The sequence below is a fragment of the Homarus americanus genome, unplaced genomic scaffold, assembly GCF_018991925.1.
Source record: "Homarus americanus isolate GMGI-L3 unplaced genomic scaffold, GMGI_Hamer_2.0 scaffold19318, whole genome shotgun sequence".
In the NCBI taxonomy this organism is placed as follows: Eukaryota; Metazoa; Arthropoda; class Malacostraca; order Decapoda; family Nephropidae; genus Homarus; species Homarus americanus.
Genome location: NW_024732238.1, coordinates 8,264,533 through 8,280,172, shown reverse-complemented (window position 1 = coordinate 8,280,172; position 15,640 = coordinate 8,264,533).

Sequence of the window (15,640 nt, the reverse complement as noted above, 5' to 3'; positions counted from 1 at the left end):
GTGAGAGTCGAAAGGGTCAGTGTGTTGAGCGCTTCTTGATATGTGGAGTAGGAAAGGGAGAGAATAATCTTGCATGCCCTCTTTTGCACTTTTTCTAGGTGTTTACGTTGTGTGGCATTTAGGGAGGAAGACCAGGTAGGGGAGGCATAGGTGAGCTTGGGAAGTATGAAAGTTGAGTAAACACTGAGGAGCTCGGGTGCAGGAACTCCGAGGGACTTGAGTCGGCGGAGGAGGTGGAGACGGAACTGGAGGATTTGACAACTTCACTGACGTGTGGTTTCCAATTTAGTTTGTTGTCTATGATGACGCCGAGGAGCTTCGTGGAATCTACAACCTGGAGTGTGTTCGGACCTAGAGTAATGGAAGGAGGTGGGACAATGTCGGAGGAGAGGTTGATGTGCATAACCAAGGTTTTGGTATGGTTGATGGTGACATGGTTGTTGGTGGCCCAGTTTTGGAGACTGTTCAATAAATCCTGAAGGGCGGTATAGTCGGGAGCAGAATTGTTGACGCTGATCCCAATGGTGGAGTCGTCGACATATTTCCAGCGAGCGGGGGTTTCTCTTAGGGCATCATTGATGAGCATAAGGAAGCAGAGTGGTCCCATCTTGGTGCCTTTGGGGACGCCACAGGTGAGTGACTGAAAGGTGGAGACAGCCCCTCGGAAGCGTACAGCTTGGCGTCGGTCACTGAGGAAGTCTGTAAGCCATGGTATAAGACTTCTCCGAAGCCCGAGGTCAATAGCTTTGTTGATGATTATATTGTGGTCGACTAGGTCGAATGCTTTAGTGAAATCAATGAAGGCGATAGCTACAGACATTTTTCGTTTCTCGAGATGGCGGTATATGTAATCGAGAAAGCTGACAAGACAGTGAGTGGTGGAGGAAGTTTTCATGTTGCCAAATTGCTGAGGGTCTACGACTCCTGCAATATCAGCATAAGCCCAGTCGAACACAAAACTTTCACAGATTAGGCTGGGTATTGGGGTGATTGCAATAGGTTGTAGCTGATTTAAGGATTGTGGGCTGGTTGACTTGGGCACTGGTGATACATAAGAGGTCTTCCAGTCAGCTGGGCATCTGGCTTGACTGAGAGAAGCATTGATGATGGAGCATAGGGGTTTAGCAAGCTCCGGGGAGAACTCCTTGAAGAGTTTCATTGGTAAGTCAATGGGGGTGGTAGAGTGTTTTAATTTTAGTTTGTCCAGGCGTTTTGCTACTTCAAATTCTTCTACTAAATCAGTGGGAAGGGGGGCTGGTAGGTAAGCAGGGAGAGTGGTTGTTTCAAGCCGGGGGAGCGTCTGGCATATAGTAGCGAAATGGTTATTTGTTTGCTCAGCTGCGTCAACATTAGTGAGATGGCTGAGGAAGGGGAGGGGGTGTGTCTTATTGTTTAGTCCACAGAGTTCTTTAAGCTTACCATACCATTGACTGATGTTGGTCTGCTTCAGGTGTTGTAATTTGGTTGGGTAGTGGGACTTCTTTGCAGTGCGTATTTCGCGGATGACTCTGTTGCGAAGTGACCTGTAGCGGATGTGGTCATTGAGATGAAAAGCTCTGTCTCTCTGTTGCATAAGTCTTTTGATCCGAGGTGTGATCCAGGGCAAGTCAGCTGGGTGAGATCTGACGGACTTCTCGGGGAAGAAGTGGTGGTGAGCTTCCGTGGTGGTGTTGGTATAATTTATCCATTTGGTTTCCACGTCATCCACGCTAAGTACTTCAGTCCAGGGATGGTGAACTATCCACTGCCCGAAGAGGCGCACTGCAGAGTCAGTAATCGGCCTGTAGGTCTTGATGTAGGGTCTCTGTACTTGAGTGGGAGTGGCAGCTGGGGACCAGAGCACTGATATGTGTGTGCTACACCCGATAGGAGGCATTGGTTGAGGTGGTTGGTACTGGTCCGCTAAGTCAGTTAAGATAAGGTCAAGGGTATTTTGACCGTGTGTGGGGAAGTTCACAACTTGTGATAGTGATAGCTGGTCCTGGATATCAGTGGTGTCAATTTCATTATAATCCCTACATAATACTAACTTGGCACATGGGTACCTAACTCTGAGGTGGTCTGAGGTGGTAATGAGATGATTGATAAGAGTGTCTCTGGTGGGTGAGCGAGGCGGATGGTATGCCACACAGATTATGATGGAAGCAGTGTGGCGCGGGTGGGCCCGTGGCACAACACGTACCCATAATGCTTCCACATCTGCTGGGACTTGAACATCCAGGCGTGATGGGCGTAGGTCATCTTGACAGAAGAGGGCAACGCCCCCTCCGCGTCTATGTGAACGAAGGTGATGAAAGAGTTGATATCCCTCAATATGACACGTTTCAGGCACAATTTGCCAAGCCTCACATATGGCAACGACTCTCGCGGCGGCTGACCTGACTGTAGTTGCCAGCTCGTCAAACTTGTTAGCTAGGGAAGTGACGTTGGATAGCAGTAAAGACGGGAGATCATACCATATCCATGGACCTTCAGTGAAGTGGTACGGTCTGTCAGGGGTGGGTTTCTCCGGTTTCCTAGTGGAGGTTACGGTCCTAATGGGCTTATGTGTATGACGGCCCTGTCTACGGCCACGCGCGTGGAATATGTTCAGTGACTTGAGTCGCGCGATAACATTGCCATCAGGATAACCGTTCCCACGCTTTAGATGGTACAGAGTGCGTCGGGAGTAAGTGATTGGTGGCCATCTGTTGATATTTGTTGTGGGCGGATGGAAGTGTTTGTCTCCGGTGGCCATAAAGTCACTGATGGCACTCTGAGGGCCACTGACACTGGTAGACATTTGTTAATATTTGTCAGTCGTAAAGACCGTGGGTCTTTGTCCCTGGTGCTTGGGGTCACCGACACAGTTTTCACGATATATGTAGACACCACGGTGGTCCTTGTCACTGTAGAAGGCTGTGTGCTTTATTGGGCTAATGAAATATATATATACAGTTTTACCCCGCTTTACGTGGTTTCACTTTCCGCGATTTCTCATTTACGCGGTGCCTCGCCAGAACCGAACTTTCACTTTCCGCGGTGCATCTACTCATATACGCGGGAAGTGGCGCGGGCAGGATGCGCACAAGGTCGCCCAGTCATCAAAACATTACCGAGTTCTTCACCCGCCACCCACCACAGCCGGCCTAAGTCAGTGATAGTGAGGATATGGACTAGTGACTTTTGAGGGTTTGATGTGATACAATTTGATAGTATACAGAGCCAATAATCTGCCTCTCTGCAACCAACCCCCATCCCTGTGCCCAGCCATTTTTTCTACTAATGTATGTTAAAAAACTAATATTATTGATATTTCTCTTAATTATTAATTGTGTGTGTACCATCATAAAATTAAGATGTAATTTTACTACAACGAGGTATTGTGTCTGGAAAAGTGGAGTTTGGAGGTCAGTCCTATTGGAATTAATCCCATATGTTCTGTTGTTCACTTATATATATATATATATATATATATATATATATATATATATATATATATATATATATATATATATATATATATATATATATATATATATATATATATATATATATATATATATATATATATATATATATATATATATATATATATATATATATATATATATATATATATATATATATATATATATATATATATATATATATATATATATATATACTGTGATACTGAAAAAGGGTAAAAAAAATTTAATACCTAATGTGAATGAAAAGTGCATTCTGTACTTGTGTTAAATTACTGTATCATGTCCTTTCAGCAAGTTTATATTTGTTTAGTACACACACTGCATAAATATTTTGTTAGACTTTGAACTTATGCAGTAGAGTAGGTAAGTAATATACCAGCATGCCTAGCTTGAAATTTAGAGATGACCACTGTTACATCCTAGTACAGTCAACCTCACTTTACGCGTCCCACATTCTCATGCTTCCATGTTACGCGTGCTGCCAGAACCTAATTCGTGGTTTCACATTACGCGCGGGTGAACACCATTACGCGAGAGTGTACGGGCGCGACGCTATTTTGATTCGCCCCCACCCGCCTGCCTGCCTGTGCTCTTCGCCCCCTCCTTCCCTCCTCCGCTAAGTGCTGCAAGGCGCAGTGTGTCTCTTTTGTTGCATTATCACTGATGTCATATGACGGACGGGATCAGATGGGCCGCATCCCTTTACCCCCTGCTTCGCTAGCTGTAATTGGCTTAAAGCATGGGCACGGTCTTACCTGTAGGGAGGGAGAAAGATGATCCTGACTCCAGTCACGCCAGTTTCATCCCTCCACCAGACCGTGTAAACGGGCATCCATTGTTCTCAAAATTTCGCTTGCCGGACCACCACCCCAGAGAGAAACCTTTCCTACCTGACCCGCAGCCAGCACTTAAGCCAAAGAAGACACGACGCCTCCTTGGTTACGAGGTGGTAGTATACCATCATCCAAGAGTTGGAGAAAGGAAAGGCGCAGGTTGATTTGGCTACCAGCATGGTGTGTGAAATGAATCTGGCCATTTTAACAATAAAGAAGGATGCAGCCAAGATAAAGGAGCACATGAAGGATCACAAAGTTCAAAGTCGGCGATCGTTATTTTCACAACCAGTTTTCAAGACAGATAAATTACTTGTGAGGTACTTAAAGGCCAGGCGCGACGGAACATGGCGGCTTCCACACGCCTCTGTTACGACTACGCACGTGAACTCCGTACATTAGTGCAACGAAGATGGGGAACCATAGGTCAAACTCCCTTTAATGCTTCCTCTGGTGGTTAGCAGGAGGTTTAAGAAGAGGAACAAGATCACTAATATAAACATTGGTGGTAAGAAGGAAAGTTGACTGTAAGGCGGCGGTAATTCTCCGTTTTTATGTGAGATTATGGAGGAAGGACAGCACACCTATCGACCTTTGTGGTGTTTAACATGGACGGAACTTATTCTTTCAAAAAAAGCTAATTCTTCCAAGTCCTTTCATAAAGAATGCCAGCAAGATTCGGGGCCGGAAGATGCAGAAGGAACGATCACCGCCCTGTTTACCACCAATGCCTCCGGCACGTAGTTTCGTTATCGTGTGATCCATAGCACGCTAAAGTCGCACGCCACAAAATTCTGGCGGATATGACCAAGCTTAAATGTCCACTGGCTGATCACACGGCAAGGCGTGGATGTTCTCTACACTGTCCCTCCTGGTTTGATGACTGTTTTGTTCCCGGCGGGGCAAGAAATTCCCAGAGCAACAGAATGTGCCATTCAAGATTTTGTTGTTGCTGGGACAACGCACTGCGGACACTGCCCCTTACTGTTGCATCGCCACCCCCAACGTAAAAGTGGTCTTCTTCCTGACGTTTAGCATGTTAAGCCCATGGATTCAAGAGTTAATCTGTACGTAAAAGCTGCATTCTCTACTAAAAATTCAAACTCCTGAACGATCATACCAACACCAGGAAGAGTTAAAAGAACGAGTGACACTACCACCGAGCAAAAAAGAGCGAAGAAGATGAGGATCAACAGTTATACAGCAAAATATTGTTCAAAACAATTCTGGAGAGTATTTAACAAAGAAAAGCAGACTTTTGGTGGAGTCATGGATCTGCCACCATTGCCAATTCGTCACGCATGGAGATACAGTGTGAACAATGGTGAGAGGAGGAGTCAATTCGGTAGACCGGTAGAGGTTCCGGATCACAGTAGCAGTGGACCTTGCCAGAGAAGCCGCGCAGACTGTTACAGTTCCAGGCTTCTCCGAGACCAACAACGGCCAGACATCCTGGAGGTGATAATGGAACCTGATGACTAATGAGGAGATGGCATGATGATGACGCCAGTGAAGGTGGTGCTGGCCATCCCAAGAAGAACAACACCATCCTGCAGTCGTTAGGGGGTGCTATCGTAGCGTATCGAAAGCCAAGCTCCCTTCCACTTCCACCCCGACGCAAACAGGCATGAAATCTTCACTATCCAGCTGTTGCAGATCATGAGTTCACCGGCGTGTATCAATTTAATCAACATCAACACTAGCCACACAAAGCAAAGCATAACAGATTTTCCCCACAAACCACCACAGCCAGCCCAGGCCAGTGATAGTGTTGCAAAGATGACTTGAGGGATTTGTCAGGTGCCTCGACAACTGTAAGTGACAGTGATGGTGATTCACTTAGTAATGGTGATTCACCTGGGAGGTCAGTAATCTGCCCTCTGCCTCGGGAAACCAGCCTCCATCCTCAAGACATGCCAACCCATCTCTTCTACTAATGTAAGTGTTCCACACAATTTTGTTTTCTTTACCTAACCTTTTATTTTTTCCTATTTAACCTTTTATTTTCCTAACCTAACCTCTTCTGTATTATTTGCTTTTTTCATACTATCATAAAAGTTAAGATAGTACTTACTACAATATAGTTAGGTCGCTGTAGCGGGAGAGTTTGGGGGTCAATCCCATATGTTATGTTATTCACTTTACGCGTTCCTCACTTTCCGCGGGACCCTGCGGGTTACATTATCCGCGTAAAGTGAGGGTTGACTGTATAAGTCAACAACATGAATCGGTGGTCAACTAAGTTGTTGCAGGTCAAATGGGTTTCAGTCCTAATTGGGCCCAACTTGACTTGACAAATATTATTAGATTCCATTAAGACTGGAACCCAGTCTTAATGGTTAGGCTTGGTTCGGTCTGGGCCAGCTAGAATCGGGGCCCATTTGACTTGTCTTTAGTGTAGGATAATATCACCTCACTCACCTGTTATATACAGTATACTGTAAAGTCACTGTTATGTATAGAAAAACAATAATACAGTTCTGTTTTAGCTAGGCATATACTGTATTGTATATTGTTGTTCGAAACAGTTAATTTTGGTTATGCATAGATTGTAGTAAATTATTTCCATTTTTACTGATTAAATAAAAAAATTTTATAATCTGACTTTTAGTTCTGAAAAAAACTTCCGCATTGACTCAATGCTTCCTATAGTGTTGTATCCAAGCTTGAATAAAATAAATGTGGTTATCAGTATGTGTGAACTGGTGATTATTTTGTTCTTGTTTGACATTTAATTTTAAATTCAGTGTACATTGTATCAAAATATATAAAAAAACAATACCTTAAACTATTTTCAGACTTTGTACCCAAAAGCCAGTTTTCTTGTGCTTTACTGTACTTATCATAACACTGTACCCAATAGCACTACCGTTTTTATGCCACTGCTGTATAATGAGTAGCTACTATGGCATATAACATTTGATATGTGCATCCATTACACTTTCATTTTCTCTGCAATATCTTCTGCCAGAGTGGATACGTATCATTTAAGATTGGTAAGTATTTCTGTTTGTTATCACTCAAAAGTGTTACCGATTAATTTTCATTTCAGGTCAGTAGTGTAGGTCACTTGTTAAGGCATACAGTACTGTACTCTCAACCCCAGTGTGGCGACACAATATTTCTAAAAAAAATTACTTAAGTTCAATGCTCCATTTAGGTGATAAAGTACATCTACAAATTTAAGAATGATTTGAACCACTGACAATTGGGAAAGTCCCAAAACACCTTAATATCTATAATTTAAGCCCAATGTCTTAATGAGAAAAATAAGGTTTTCTGCCAGTATAAATTTCCATCTACTGTAAAGGCATTTGGAGGAATTCTAGTTTTTGCTTTTTTCATTTTTTTTATTGTACTGTATGTACATAATGTGACCTCAAGGGGGCACAAATTTTAAATACTTTTAATGAAAATAGGAATACAGTTCAGGAATAGCCATTAATACACAACCTAATAAGCTATACATCACATGGTACCTTGGTCACACACTTATAATTTTCAATCGATGTTTCTTGTGAACAGTGTTGCTTATTTTATCTACTACCATTGTTTTGTAAGTACAGTACTGTACATTGTATAGTATGTAGTATCTTACATTATTTAATGGGAGAATGACAAGCCACATGCTCGGTCTACTTAGAGCGTTTATTCTCTGTTGTTCGTACAACGTGCCTAACACATTTCATGTTTACACAAGCCTAAACACTTTATGACTTTGGTAAGAAGTAACATAATATATAATGTATATATAATCAATAAAGGCAGCTTATAAACATACACATATATAACACTTTTTTCCTTTCAAAAGAGAGCATGGCTGCTACATATCCTAAATAATCAAAATTTAAAGAATTACATATGGCAGGGAAGAAGAGAATAGAACACAACAAATATAACTTCCTAACTAAACAGTTTTGAAAGGCCTGTTCACAATTCAGATAATTAGAGGTCTAATTTAATAACAGGTCTCCTAACTCTGTTTGATCTAAAAGGACTATTCCCTCCATCAAGTTTTACAGGGGTTTCACTTGCACTCTGTGCATTATCAGTGACAGACGTATCATCAATACAGTCAGTTGACACTGTGAGTGGATGCTGGGAAATATCATCTTTGACCTCATCATCATGATGATCATCTGAAACTGTGTCAAGTTTATCATCTTGTTCTGGTGCTACTGTAGTGGATTCCTCCCCTACAAACGCCAAGTGTCGCTGACTAGCCGACCCCCTCGAATTCACCAGCCTGCGCCGCCTCTCGTCTAGGTCATCAACCAGTGCCGCCTTACATGACTGAGGTCAACTATTAAGTCACGCCTACCTCCGCTATATAAGACCTCACGTCGTGGTGACCTATCTCCTTCTACCTACAGCCACCAGCAAGCAACACCTCCTCCTCCGCTCCTTCTTAGCGGCTCCCGCTCCAGCCGGCGACCATAGCGCCCCACAAGCTGGTCCTCCTCTGAGTACCCTCACCAACCAGCTCTCTCTACTCAACGCTTGTAACCACGCTGCCTTCCCAGCACAAGCTGCATTGTACATCCAATACAATATGTATGCAGCGAGCACATTGTGAGTTTCCTTTCTCCATCCCATCCTGATTGCGAACCAATATCTCGTACCCCACACTACATTCATCTCTTCATGTGCCTGAATGATGTGATCCACATGAACATATCTCAAAGAGTTACCACATTTCACTAAATATGTCCTAGATCCACATACCTTGTCAATGACACCAGTTATCCACTTTGCATGTACAGTACCATAACCTTTAGTCATGTTCCTAGCTCTCGCCCTATCATTTACCTGGAACACTTTCACTGGAACTCTTATTGTGATACATTTTTTGTTGAGCTTGTTTCCTCTCTACAACTTCAAACAGACTTGGCTTGACTAAACTTAATCTTGTTCTCAACTGTCTCTTCACCATTAACTCTGCAGGAGTACATCCTGTCACACTATGTGGTGTGGTTCTGTATCTGAGTAAGAAATTTGCTAGTCTGTGTTTCTTTGATTTTCCTACAGTTCCTTGAATTACCTGCTTGGAAAGTGCTTCTTTTACAATTCTAACTGATCTCTCAGCTGCACCATTAGAGGCAGGATGATAGGGTGGGGTCAGTACATGCTTTACACCGTTGAGTCTCATGAAGTTTTCACACTCTAATGATTGGAATGGAGGACCATTGTCAGATACTACCTCTTCTGGTATTCCATGTTCAGCAAATATTAATCTTAATTCATTAATGGTGCTACCAGCATTAGTACTGTACATGTGCTTAACATCAATCCACTTTGAATGACTCCATTAATACAAGAAATTTGTCTGTTCCCTTATCACAGAAGTCAAAGTATACTCTTTGGAAGGGACGGGTAGGCCATTTCCAGGTTTTCAAAGATGTGCTGGGTAGTATACTCCTAACATTCTGACAGAGCACTCATGTACCATCATTTCTATTTCACCATCCAGTTCAGGCCACCACACAAAACTTCTGGCCAGTGCTTTCATAGCACATATGCCTGGATGTTCAAAATGCAGTTCATTAAAAATTTGCCCTCTAAAACACTGTGGAATTAACACTCTCATACCCCACAACACACATCCCTGTTCTACTGATAATTGACATCTCCTTAAATGATACGGTTGAAAGTCTAAGGATGGACAAATCTCTGGCCATTCATTTAGTGTATACTCCAGGACTCTTCCTAATACATCTTTCCTAGTTTCATGAGCATTGAGCAATCATTCCGGAGGTGACTGGAAAATCTTCTGCCAACGTGGTTACAGCATAAACCTTAGGCTCTACTCCATCATTTGATCCACTACATGGCAACCTTGACAAAGCATCTGCATTGGAATGATCATCTGAACGTCTGTACTGTATCTCATAGTTATATGCCAACAATATCAGCCCATCTCTGCATTCTTGCTGCAGCAAGTGTAGGAACAGGTGATTTTGGACCCAAAATTGCTAAGAGAGGCTTGTGATCAGTTATTAAGACAAAATTCCTCCCATATAGATTCTGGTGAAATTTCTTTACTCCAAATATGATAGACAAAGCCTCTTTCTCGATTTGTGCATAATTTTTCTCACTTTGGGTAAGAGTTCTAGAGGCATATGCAATGGGTCTTTCTTCACCGTTATCCATTATGTGACTTATGACAGCACCTAATCCATAGCCCGATGCATCACAAGCAAGCTTTAGTGTTCTACTGGTATCATAGTGGACCAAAACATCAGTACTAGACAGAGCAGCTTTACAATCTTCAAATGACTTCTGAGTTGCACTGTTCCATTTCCATGGTATCCCTTTCTTTAACAGTTCATGCAGAGGGGCTAAAACTGATGAAAGTCCACTCAAGAACCTTGAATAATACTGTATCATACCTAGGAAAGCTTTCAATTCACTGACATTTTTTGGAGCAGGTAAATTTACTATGGCTCCTACTTTATCTTCTACAGGTCTCAGCCCTTCTGCATTCACTTTGTAGCCAAGATAAGTTACTTCTTTAGCTAGGAATGAACATTTGCTCTTGTTGAGCCTGACATTGTGTGCCAACAATCTTTCGAATACTGTGGCTAGGGTTTTGACATGATTTTGGATGTCACTGTCAACAATAAGGACATCATCCTGAAAACATAACACATTGGGAAGACCCACAAGAATTTTGTCCATGATGCACTGAAATAACTTTGGTGCACTTTTAACACCATAAGGCAACCTTTTGAACTTATACAATCCTTTATGAGTGTTGATGGTAAGGTACTGTTGACTTTCAGCTTCTGCAAAATAACACATTTAATGTTCATAAGAGACAGAAAATTGAGACGTTGCTAGGACATCGTTGAATGAAGTTCATGTTTTATGCGCTTCAACTTCGAGAATGTTTGGATTTGGGGGCCCCTTAGAGTCGGGGGGCCTGAGGCTAGTGCCTCATGCTTAATCCGGCACTGGGAATAGCCCATCCGGGCACAGGTCATCGACCCACATCGAAAAAAATAAGAATAACGAGAAATTAAAAATAGAAAAGGAAAAGGTTATATTAATCTACACCACGAAGATGCCGGAAAACCATCTTTTTAAAGTGAGACATTGTATGAGTGTGGAAACACAGGAGAAGGCAGAGCATTCCACAGTTTGGCTGTGTGAGGAAAGAAGGATGCACTATAACGTGTTATTCTAGTGTGACCAACATCCACAGAGAAATGGTGGGCACCGCAGGCAAGACTTGTGTTACGAGACCAAGGCCTTACCTGTGGTACACAGGATGCCAATCCACCGAACATTGCCCGCTAAAGTACCTGTAAAAGAGGGGGAGTGAAGCAACATTGCAGCAAAGAGAAAGGGAAGAAAGAATGTCAACTAAAGGAAGAAAGTTTGTGTCGGACAGGCCAGGAACTTATCCCATTTAAAGGCTCCCAATTTATGTTAGGGTTTCCAGGAACGCAACCCTCTCGTAAACTGGGGGTACCTGTACCCAATAGCTATTCTGTACCAGTATCTTGTACACCCACTAAAAATTATTCGGCGCCCTTGTCATATTGTATCACGCCGTAAGGGTACCGAATAATTTTTAGTGGGTGTACATGTATGTATCGTGCATGTATACATGTGTGTGTGTGTGTGTGTACAAGTATCATATACACTCACTAAAAATTATTCGGCACCCTTACGGCGTGATACAATATGACAAGAGCAGAATAATTGGGTGTATATATATATATATATATATATATATATATATATATATATATATATATATATATATATATATATATATATATATATATATATATATATATATATATATATATATATATATATATAATCACGGGAAAAAGGAAACAGCATTGCTAGATCTTTGAGATGTCTTGAATAAAGCAGCTAAAATTTCCTTATCCACGTTTTCATTGTGAATTTACATGATATATATATATATATATATATATATATATATATATATATATATTATATATATCCGGCTATATAAGGTGCATAAGGCGCCCCCAAATTTCCATTAAAGTAGCTTTTGAGCTCTATTTGCTGTATAAGATCAGTACCCCAAGTGACACTTACCCACTGACTCAGTAGTCCTTTACCAACCATCCTTGATTTTTTAAAATAAGGCCAATTCACTTCAAATGTCATCAAATTATACCCGCTGGTGTAGTGTAAACACTAGTGGCGTCACTGGGCGTGTTGGGAGTGTTCCTCGTCTCGGTGGTGTGACTATTTATACAACAGGTGGTTCAACAGCAACCACCGTATTCTAATGTGGTGTTTCATTAGGATTTGAGTGAAAAGGTTACCAGTATGTACTTACTACATACATTTATTACAAATATATATATATATATACTTATATATATATATATATATATATATATATATATATATATATATATATATATATATATATATATATATATATATATATATATATATATATATATATATATATATATATATATATATATATATACTGAATATACTATGTACAAAAATGAATGTTCAATGAATTATTTATGGTGCATTAGGGTACTGGTCACTTCTGATGGGCTAATAGCCTTCTTTATCTCCCCTACATCTCACCTTGAGCCAGGCGGAAGGGTCTTGGTAAATAACATGTTTGCTTATTTTCCATTTACTTTAAATAGATTTACGAATTATTTGTTTTATTTATTTATTTATAATATACTGTAATATATTAAACACTGTAATTATTTTCTTTAATTTATAAACTGTTTTTGCGACAAGGAATGTTCTCCAGTAGTGTTTCATTAGAGTTTGAGTGAAAAAATATGCGTACTTACACAATTGTTCCTCTTACTTTGACAACACAACATACATACAGTATATTATTTCTCAGTTTTGATCTTTGGCATCAAATATTACCAGCTGGTGTAGTGTAAACACTAGTGACGTCACTTGAGCGTCTGTAATTAACCGTCGATAGTTTCAAGAATTAATGCACTCATTTACTGAATATTCTTTGGAAAAAAATAAAATTTAAATCAATTATTTATAGGAGATAAATATTATTATGAGTAAATATACCGATACCGGTATGCATTACTGACCCCCTCCACGGCTCCTCACTGGCAAATGGGGGGGGGGGGCGTGGGGAGGGGTGTGTGATGATAGCTGTGTTTATTATAGGGGTATAAATCTCTTTTACGGTATGTTAGACAGGTTTATAATACATTTTTATTATTTTAATATACCGGTAATCTTAATTTGAATCCAGCTTGCCAAACGTAAGTTTCAGTATAAAATAATTAGTGGTAAGACCTTGTGAGTGGCTTACGATGTTTTCATCACCACTCTTGACACACTAAACCACAATATTTAAGAGGTAAGAATTTTAAACTTGGTGGTTTAGACGACCCCCTAACTTTGGGCAGATTTTTTTAATGTTCAAATTTCGTCTTATAGGCCGTGATATACGGTATATATATATATATATATATATATATATATATATATATATATATATATATATATATATATATATATATATATATATATATATATATATATATATATATATATATATATATATATATATGTGCAAGTAAATCACTGTAGGTGCACGTGATCTAGGTATATGCTGATAACCACAAGGAAAGAAGAAAACACGTGCCCAGTGTGTTCCAGAGCACATGAATTAGCAGGGTGCGACAAATTCCGGAGCATGTCAGTGAGGGAGAGGTTAGAGAGGGTAAAAAGATTACGTTGCTGTTTCTTGTGTCTGAGAGTGGGCCACCTTGTTGCTGAGTGTTGGTCACGCTTCAGGTGTGGCACTGATGGGTGCAAAGAGAAGCATTCTAGACTGTTGCATCAAGAACGAAGGGAGGCACTTACTGCAAGTATGTCAAACACAAGCAAGGGTGGAATGAAGCAAAATTTTCAAGGTCTTGTGAAACAGGAGCCAATGGCAGGCACCTCTGATGCTGGCATGGCCCAGAAAGCCAACGACAGTTCGTACATGGCCGGAAAAATAGGCCAATTTCCCAAACCGTTCCGTAATGAGAACACGGAACTCCCAAGCAACACGGCCATGGCGGAGCGTCGACTAGATGGGCTTCGAAGGAGACTATCCAAGACCGCACGGCTGCGACAAGGATACGTAGAGGAAATAAATAAACTGCTTGCTGAAGGATATGCTGAATCAGTGCCTAAGTTCCAGTTGGAGTCAGATACTGGACTGGTCTGGTATCTGCCTCCTCACCCAGTGTTGAACCCAAATAAGCCAAACAAAGTACGCATAGTTTTTGACTGTGCAGCCAAACACAAAAGGACATTGCTGAACAACCAGGTACTACAAGGTCCAGACTTCAACAACAAATTACTTGGAGTCCTGTGTAGATTTCGCCAAGGAACTACAGCCATCATGGCAGATGTGGAGGCTATGTACCATCAAATCCATGTAGCGCCAGAACATCGAGATGTGTTAAGATTCCTCTGGTGGGAGAATGGGGACCTGAGTAGAGAGCCAGTAACTTACAGGATGAAGGAGCACATCTTTGGTGGGGTGTGGAGCCTTTCATGTGCAACTTACGCTCTCCGGCGCACATTTCAAGACCACAGATACGAGTTTCCCGATATGGTGGCGCAAGTGGAAGTCAACTTCTATGTTGACAACCTACTCATGTCGCTGGACTCATCAAATGAAGCATGTGTCAGCTTAGAAAACTGTTGGCGTTTGGAGGATTTCGGTTAACTAAGTGGGCCAGTAATCACAAAGGAGTGTTGGCTACCATCCCACCGGAGGAGAGGCAAAATGCACTGAAGGAAATTGATCTGAGGCAAGACAAATTGCCAATGGAGCGAGCCCTGAGGGTTAGGTGGTTCCTGGAAGGTGATCAGCTAGCTATCAAGGTGCAACCAAACTCAAGGCCAGCGACCAGGAGAGGAGTGTAGCGTACTGTATGTGGCCAGTTGTCAATTATCTTAGTATGGGCACACAAACATACGTACATGTAGATATCTCACAATCAGGAATGAGGTAGAATAGAAACTCACAATGCTCTTTTTGTATATATATTGTTGTATAGCGCAGTGCTCAGGAGTGACTAGGTGGAGAAGCTTGCTCAGAGGTCCTGTAGGGCGAGGAGGTTTCTGAGGAAGCTGGGTGGTGAAGAGCTGTGAGAGATGTTGCTGGTCCGGTAGCCGAGTGTAGAATGGTCTCCCTGATGATGATGATGATAATGAAGTAAAGTGGCAAATGACTTTGCACTGGGAAAGGAGAGGAGAGAGAGAGAGAAGTAAAGCGTGGAAACGGGAAGAAGAGTGGGAGGGGTAGATAGCAGGTGGGCTGTCCACCTAGCGGAGACGAGTTGAAAATGTCAT